Genomic DNA, 9,417 nt, shown 5'->3' with positions numbered 1-9,417 from the left:
CCAAGAAAATTGGACCCCTTTCTACTGTGGTGGAGGCCATCTAAACTATCTAACTACGCAGCCCCCTCTGCCCTCTCATTACAGAAGGTGGATCAATGTTCCACAAAAGCCGTCCACTCTACACCACTTACCTACCCAGTGATTCATTTCCAGGATCTTCTGATTTCCATCTTCCTTTGCTCAAGTGACCACTGTCTTTACAATGTGTATGATAATCAAGGTGGGCCATTTCCAGCATTATCATGATTATCATACACATTGTAAAGAGAGTGGTCACTTTGGATGGGCTATTACCAGCAGGAGAGTGAATTTGTGGGGGGGGGGGGCGGAGGGTGAGAAAACCTGGATTTGTGCTGGAAATGGCCCAACTTGATTATCATACACATTGTAAGGAGAGTGATCACTTTAGATAAGCTATTACCAGCAGGAGAGTGGGATGGGAGGAGGTATTGTTTCATGGTCTCTGTGTATATGTCTTCTGCAGTTTCCACAGTATGCATCCGACGAAGTGAGCTGTAGCTCACGAAAGCTTGTGCTCAAATAAATTGGTTAGTCTCTAAGGTGCCACAAGTACTCCTTTTCTTTTTGCGAATACAGACTAACACGGCTGTTACTCTGAAACCTGTAAAGAGTTAGTAAGCAATCTAGTTAGATATGCGTTAGATTCTGTTTTGTTTAAAAGGCTGATAAAATAAGTTGTGCTGAATGGGATGTTTATTCCTGTTTTTGTGTCTTTTTGCAACTTAAGGTTTTGCCTAGAGGGATTCTCTATGTTCTGAATCTGATTACCCTGTAAGGTATTTACCATCCTGATTTTACAGAGGTGATTCTTTTACTTTAATTAAAATTCTTCTTTTAAGAACCTGATTGCTTTTTTCATTGTTAAGATCCAAGGGTTTGGGTCTGTGTTCACCTATGCAAATTAGTGAGGATTTTTATCAAGCCTTCCCCAGGAAAGGGGGTGTAGTGCTTGGGGGGTATTTTGGGGGGGAGATGTTTCCAAGTGGGCACTTCCCCTGTTCTTTGTGTAACACTTTGGTGGTGGCAGCGTTTAACCTAAGCTGGTAAGAATAAGCTTAGGGGGGGTCTTTCATACAGGTCCCCACATCTGTACCCTAGAGTTCAGAGTGGGGAAGGAACCTTGACAGGGGCACTGCAAGCCATCTTTTGAAAATGCAGCCTTCCAGTTGCATTCTGGGGTGTTGGTGGGAGGGGCTATGGCCTGGTGAAGAGTTTAGGGAAATCTCATTGAAAACTATCTTTACTGGTAACAGGCAGGTTGCAGTGCCTATGGATAACAATGGATTCTTACAGCCCAAGACTTCCACGCTAGGAGACTCAGTTAATCATCTTCAGGAAAATTAACAAACTGAGTAATTTTGAATAAGGGATTAAAATAAGAAGTGGACTCAATTAAGGTTGTTTCATTTAAGGAGATCGCTGCTCAGTCTAGAAATGAAGTATTAGAAACTCATGTTAATTTAAAGTTATTTGGTACAAGGAAGCTTTATGATTATTTACATTACTGTAGTGTGCCCTGGTGGATTCAACCAAGATTTAGGTGTGACTAGGGACCCAGGGGGGCCATTCTGGGCAAACTGCAAATAATGGGGCAGACAATCCTCCAAACTGGTGGTTATTCTAATACTTAGATTCACCAAGTGAGCAACAAAACAGCTTCTACAATACCTTACTGCTTACCCAGAAGCTAAAAACACAGTTCCCTTAAAGCAATCCAATCCTGGGCTCCCACTCAGACAGCCAAGTCCGATATGATGAGGATTACTGAAAATCTTGTCATCATATTTAAAAGTTCTATCAGTCCCAAAGGATTAGACACATCCACCAGAGATTGCTGAATTAGGACCAACTGCAAAGAATGGGGATTATCTGCCCCATTCTTTGCCGTTGGCCCTAATTGACCAATCTCAGCATGGCCCACATAGGGCACGTCTACACTGGAATTGGAGATGTAATTTCCAGGTCATATATATACACCCTCTAGCTCTGATCCACTTAGCTTGCTAAAAATAGCAGCATCACCCTGAGTACAGTCCCATCTGAAAAGCTTGATATGTACTTGGGGCAGCTAGCCTGTCACAGCAACTACACTGTGCCATGGCTACACTGCTGCTTTTAGCACACTAGCTCAATCAGAGATAGCACAGGTCTGTCTACCTGGGCTTGAAATCATACCTCCAGCTCTAGTCTGTGGACAGACAATATTATGAGACAGTCTCTGACCCAGAGAGCTCACAGTCTAAATGGGCAAGATACACATGAAGGAAAAAGAAATATTCTCATTTCCCAAATGGGGATCTGGGATAAAGAGAGAGTGTGACTTGCCTAAGATCTGAGTTAGAAACTGAACCCAAATTTGCTGAATCCCAGCCCAGTGCCTTAATCACAAAACCATCTTTCCTCTTTAAATCTGGGTGCTGTGTTAATTATGAGATTTGTGGGGTACTTGAATTTTCCTATTTGCAATACATGTCCACTTTTGTTAATTCTTACCTTGTTTGAATGACCATCTCAAAAAATGAATTTACGTTCAGCTTGGGATTGATTGTGAAAGGAGACAGCAAAGAGAAATATAGGAAAACAGTCCAGTTCGTTGTGGAAGTCCAGAGTTTGGGTCAGTGTTCTGCTGTCCCTAATACAAAGCATAGACTTTCCTTTAGTAAGACAAACATTTTAAAAAATTGAATCACTTCTGAAATTTTTATATGGCATGAAAAAATATACAGTGAACTCTGGGCTTGCTGTAACTCCCCCATGTGGATGGTGGTAACACAAACTAAAAGGCTGAGTAAATTTAGTCCTATTCAAATGGGACTATGCAATACATAACAGTTAAGTAAAATTTCCTTTAACTTCAGTGGATTGACAGAATAAGAACTGCAAGTTTTAGCCTCAGATGTTACTGACTGAATATGTAATTGCACACCCTATTAAGTGTGTGTTACGCAACTGCCTAATTTGTGTGCAAATCCAGTGCAGAGTTTGTGAAATTGCAAATATAATATGAATAATCAATATTTGAAGGAATTTATTAACTTGTCATGCTGAGTAGATTTTTTTTTCTCTTCTCCACCCTTTGGGCCAGGTTCTGCTCTGCTAACCTATGTATATCTAGAGTAACTCTATTGATGCCAATAGATTCTCTCCCAGATTCGTGCTATTGCAAATGAAATTAGAATCTCTCTCTCAGTTTTTCAGATTGTGATAAAACTGTCCACAATAGTTTACTGCTGTATAATTTACCTTTTTAATTTTTTTTAAAAAAACCCTAAGCATTTCTGGCATAATGCAGTATTTTTATTATCCACTACATTAAATAAATTAGTCATGGGTAACTGCACCAATGAAAAAGGCTTCTATATAAACATGGCAATAACCTATTCTCACCACAGATCTGCTTAATTGCTTTTGCATTTATAAGAGACACAACAGATGATTAATGCCTGGTGCGCTGAGAAACAATCTTTGGGAATTACTTAAATAACTTTTGGATAATACCTTGGGCCATAATTACTAAAGGTTTATGTAACTTGTAAATGATGCATATCCTGTTTTCTGCAAATACTTAAAAAAAAATAGCAGCAGCACAAACTATGCTTCAGAAGAGCAGTTTATAGTTGTTCGTGTATTCAGGACATTCCATAACTGAAGCTAATTATGGTGGTTAGCTGTAGATAAACACATTACTAAAATACCCTTTAGTGCCTTCAAAAAAAAAAGAAGAAAAAAAGAGAAATAAGGAAGTTTCACAGTTATTAAATTGCTGATGCAAAAGATGGGGGGGGAGGGGGAATAGTTTTTTCAAAGACTTGAAACAGAAGAGATGCCCGAAGCACCTGCAAATTGCCCTTTCAAAATTTCTGTTTAAACGTGTCAACTGTTTGTTCATAGCCAAAGAAGTGATCCTGTAACTGTATCTCAAGGAATCTACACTGGCACCCTGTAGGGTGGCTAGTTAGGTCAAATGCAATGAACAAGTTTCCTTACTGATTTATTTTGGGATGTATTAGTCTCACTAGTTACATCTCCTGATTTTTAACAAATGTCCAATGGTTAGTGACTGGAACTCCTGAATAAATGCTCCATTTTTCTATTGTATCTAGAAATCCCACAAAGCGTCACAAAGGTAATGGTGACAGTCAAAAGAACACATGTAGGTTCACCTTAATTAAGTGTCAAGGAAAGTTTTTTTTTTCTTTTTTTTTGTCATTTTAAAAAAATCCTTTCGAAATTTACTTACTTTTTAGGAAAAGGAAATAAAATATGAAATCTCACCCTAAACATTGTAACTCTTTTTAGCTTTCATGTGTCACTGTAATAGATTATTTTTTAAAGGGACCAATTAACTTATCCCTTACTCCTATTTTACATTGACTTCAATGGAATTACTCTGCCATGCACCAGTATAGGAGTGAAGAATTAGGTCCCATATGTCAGGTGTCAAGGTTCCTTCCCCACTCTGAACTCTGGGGTACAGATGTGGGGACCTGCATGAAAGACCCCCTAAGCTTATTCTTACCAGTTGAGGTTAAAAGCTGCCACCATCAAAGTGTTACACAAAGAACAGGCGAAGTGCCCACTTGGAAACGTCTCCCCCCCGCAAAATACCCCCCAAGCACTACACCCCCTTTCTTGGGGAAGGCTTGATAAAAATCCTCACCAATTTGCATAGGTGAACACAGACCCAAACCCTTGGGTCTTAAGAACAATGAAAAAGCAATCAGGATCTTAAAAGAAAAATTTTAATTAAAGAAAAAGTAAAAGAATCACCTCTGTAAAATCAGGATGGTAAATACCTTACAGGGTAATCAGATTCAAAACATAGAGAATCCCTCTAGGCAAAACCTTAAGTTACAAAAAGACACAAAAATAGGAATATACATCCCATTCAGCACAACTTATTTTATCAGCCATTTAAACAAAACAGAATCTAACTAGATTGCTTACTAACTCTTTACAGGAGTTCTGACCTACATTCCTGCTCTGGTCCTGGCAAAAGCATCACACAGACAGAGAGTACCCTTTGGTTCCCCCTCCTCCCCTCCAGCTTTGAAAGTATCTTGTCTCCTCATTGGTCATTTTGGTCAAGTGCCAGTGAGGTTGTCTTAGCTTCTTAACCCTTTACAGGTGAAAGGGTTTTTCCTCTGGCCAGGAGGGATTTAAAGGTGTTTACCCTTCCCTTTATATTTATGACAGTCATGCACTCTCACACTGGACCTAATTGTTCTCCCGCTAACGTTGGTGGTTCTTCAAGTGATTGTCCACATCTGTTCCAGTCTGGTGCACCCTGAACATATGAGACTGAATTATTTATGGCCAGGCCATTGGAACTGTCTTTGTACCCTAGAGTCCCTCATGACTGCTTCCTACCTCCTGAAGACACACAAGGTAAAGTGGGTCCAACTGCCCTTCAGTACTTTCTTACTGCCTGGAGCTGTGAGATGAACCCCTTCTGTGTCCACTCCTCAGGGCCTGTGGCAACTTCATTGATTTATGTGTGTGTGTGTGTGTGTATGTCAGTGATATTAGTATAGTGTATGTTTTTATTTTTTATGCCAATTGCCTATATTTAAAAAAATTATTAGGTTTAGTTTCAACCATAATGGCTAAATCCTTGTATGAGGGACTAATAAAACGAAATCCCTGGAGCTCAAAACTTGCACCTTCTCTGATGCGGCTATTTCAAATATTAACTGTATTTGAGGTGCCTTTTTTTAAAACTTGCAGAGGGGAATATCACTGATAAATACTCAGTAAATAGCTCTTTGCTGGAGGACCATGGAGGTGAGAGAGATCCATCCTAAACTCTCTCTCAGTTAAACTCTCTCTCTACTGAACAAGAGCCTTCTCAAAACTGGAGAGAAAAAGGCCTACTAGGCATAGAAAGGCTTCCTTGGCCAGTGCCCCTGTGATCTACAGCTCAACTCTGAGCTCCTGGGCTCACTTCGCAAGGACCCATCAGAGCAGCTAAGTCCTCCTCCACCCAATCATCTGAAAGAAATAGGAAGGGATATCATTCCCACAGTGAAAATACACCTCTGTCACCCTCTCTGGGACCTAGTAAAGGATTCATAACACTTCTCAAGCTACTCAGCGAAGGGTAGTTCATGGCCTAAATTGGGTCCTTCTGACACCTCAGTATGACCCAATCACTGTACGATTTCAGGCAGCAGACTGCACTTTGCCCAGCAACCAAGCTCTCAGTACTGACTCTGCTGCCACCCTTGCGGTGCAGCCACTCCTGGCACAGACTTGCTTGGCACTGTAGTGATTTTAGTACTGAGTAACCTTGCAGTGACTCCTCCACCAATAATGCCTTGTACCTTGTAACTAGAACAGTCATGGTACCAGTCACCTTCGCAGCAGCGGGGAGGGAGACTCAAGCTACACTAGGACTTTTAAGTGTAATGCTGCCATTAGTGGAGGAGTACTCATTTTCTGCCTCTCCTTCAGAGCTGTTTGTGTTGGAAGGCGGGGGCGGGGGGTAGGTAGGTAGGTAGGTATTGCCTGACCCACTCTCCTTGTAACCATTTATATGACTACTTTCTGGTCTGAGGGGGAATCTAGGAGCCGAAGCTATCAAACTAGACTACCGGATCTTGGTGAGCATTCATCTTAGTATCTACTCCCAGCAGTGATCTCCTCTTTTTCATCAGATGAGGCAGTAATACCCCTTGCTTCCCCTCATCCTGAAGATTTCAAAACCTTTCAGGAATTTCTTCATTGTCCATATCAACTTGCTACCTAGGAAAATGGCCTTTTTAGTAGCAATAATGTTAGAGCAGAGGAGATTTGGTTCTTCATTGCTGATCCACCTTATGCGTTGTTCCAAGAAGAAAAGGTGACTCTTTCCAAGGATTGTCTCTGATTTTCATTTAAACCAGATAATCCAACTGCCAGGTTTCTTTTCTAAATTCCCTTCCAACTGGAAGAAGCCAAACTACACACCCTTGATGTGATTTAGGGCTCTTTAATATTAAACCTTGGCCAAACAAGAGCCTTCAGGACTGACCAACAAGCTGACCAAAGACTGTCTAAAGGGGTACTTAATTTGTACTTAATCATGTTGTGAATTATTAGATTAGATGTACCCATCGAGGTTACAGCCCACTCCATTAAGGCTCAGGCAGCCTCTGTGGCTTCTCTGAGAAGCATACCGATTTTAGTAATTTGAAGGTCAGCTACCTGGACAGAAGTGTTGATTGATCCCCAGCACTATTCCTTAGTTGAGTTTTCCAAGACCAGGTGCCAAATTTGGTAAAGCTGTCCTACAATAACTATTTAAACAGGACTCCTAGCACAGACTTCCTAAGCTGCAAGTCACCAGAAGTGGAAACCATGTGGACAATCACACCACAAAGAAAGAATGGTAACTGTAGTTCTTTGAGATGTGATGTTCTTTGTCTTCCATGACCCACTCGTCTTCCCCACAACTGTGGAGTCTTGAATCACCTGGCTTCTGAATTGGTGAAACTGACTTGGTCGGGCCTGCTACGGCCTTGGGTTGGGGAGGTAGGACATGAAGATATCCAGGTTGCAGGCACAGCCCCCGTGGACACTGATGGATAAAAAGAATTCTTTCTCATGCACTTGGGGTGCATGTGCTCCAGAGTGGAGTCAATGTTGACAACCTATCTGGATTAACCAGTTACCATAAGGTAGTAACTATTCTTTTTATACCAAAATACATTTGTTTACTTTCTAAATAATAGTTTCTCTGTTTCAACCAATATATTGTGGGCTAATATAGTCTCACACTATCAATATGTATTACTGATACCCCCATTAAGGACACAATATCAATACAGCATATTGTGGAGATATATTTCAAGCCGTCACCTGGCCTAAATTGGCTTATGTCTTTTTATAATCCTGTTCACTTGTGCTAAACATCCCATAACACTTCACAAAGCTAAAGTCAGCTTTGGCATTAGAAAACAAGAAACTTGTCAAAGGCAAAATACATTAATGTTCTGCTCTGTGACTAGCTGCAGAGGTACCTTCATGGACCAGTACCTGGAATACTACTATCCAAAACAAAGGTTGTGAAAGGTACACAACAAGTTAAGGAACTGGGGAAAAAACAGATGAGTTGTCTTTTATGATGTGTACACAATTTTTAACTTGTAAAATCATCCTATAAATACTTTTGGATGAAATGTGCAACTCGGAGTACACATGAATTAAGATGAAATTAACAATGTTGCATAAGACAGCTTCCCGGAACCTGGTATAGAACTGAACCTTTCTCCCTGTACTATACTATCATTGACTTTAAGCAATAAACCTAGCTGATATTGGTTATTTGGTCTCTCAAATATATTTCATAATGAACCTAAGTGTGGTCAAGCAATTGACTATACAATATTACCAACACTGAGGGAACCAGATCCATTATGTCTGTTTATATTTATATTTATCTATGGAATAGAGATGCTCTGTGTACAATATAATAAAAATGCTGAGTTACTGGTACAGTATTAAATTGTAGTATCACTGGATAAGCAATAAAAAAATCTCTGAAGTTAGCAGTATGGCCTTCAGCCATATACCAGAGCAAACATTAAAATCAATTTTTACATGGTAAAGCTGGTGTCATTCTCTATTAGTGCACTTCAGCAAATTAAATATACTTTATAGGAGCTCTGCCAAATGTCAAGTGCAAAGGACAATGCTCACAATACATTCTTTAACAATACAAGAATCAGGTTTGCATGTTTTGAAATCACAACTTTGCTATAATACAGACTCAGTTTCACTGTTCATGTAGCAACTGACCAGATACTGCTTACAAAATCAGTGCACTAATTGTCTATTAATTGCCAACAAAGATATGAATTATAACTTCAAAATTCAAAAAGGATCAAATATTCTTTTTGAATTCCTGCAAGTGTATGGAGGACTAAGAACAAGTGAGGTTTCCTAAGAATGTTGTCAGCTCAGAGATTACCATCAAAAGCAAGACGAGAAAGTATTCGGGGAGACAAACTGAGGAAGTGTCTGCAAAAGAGGGAGGAAGAATTGAATGCAACAGTCATTCTCCTCTTCTGCTTTAAAGACCTTGGAAGGTCCTAGAAGAAGGTTCAGAGGAACTGTTATGACTTGCATCTGTGCCAAGAGGCAGTTTGGGGAGTCTGTTTGTTTGAGATCTCCATTGGGGATAGCATGAAGGAAGCCTCCTCTCCAGAGCACAAAGTGCCAGTACACTACGTTATGGCAAGGATTGCAAGTACATGATGACAAGTACAAGGATTGCAACAGTCAGCACTGCTGATGAATTCTAACCATATGGGATGAATAGTTAGTGGACCAGCATGGTTGCTGATACATTGGCCCTTGCATTACTCCAGTAGTCCACCTCAAGCATAAACCGCTCTACTGGTCAGAGAAAACCCT

This window comes from Chelonia mydas, chromosome 2 (genome assembly GCF_015237465.2).
Source record: "Chelonia mydas isolate rCheMyd1 chromosome 2, rCheMyd1.pri.v2, whole genome shotgun sequence".
Lineage (NCBI taxonomy): Eukaryota > Metazoa > Chordata > Testudines > Cheloniidae > Chelonia > Chelonia mydas.
This window is presented reverse-complemented; position numbering follows the sequence as displayed.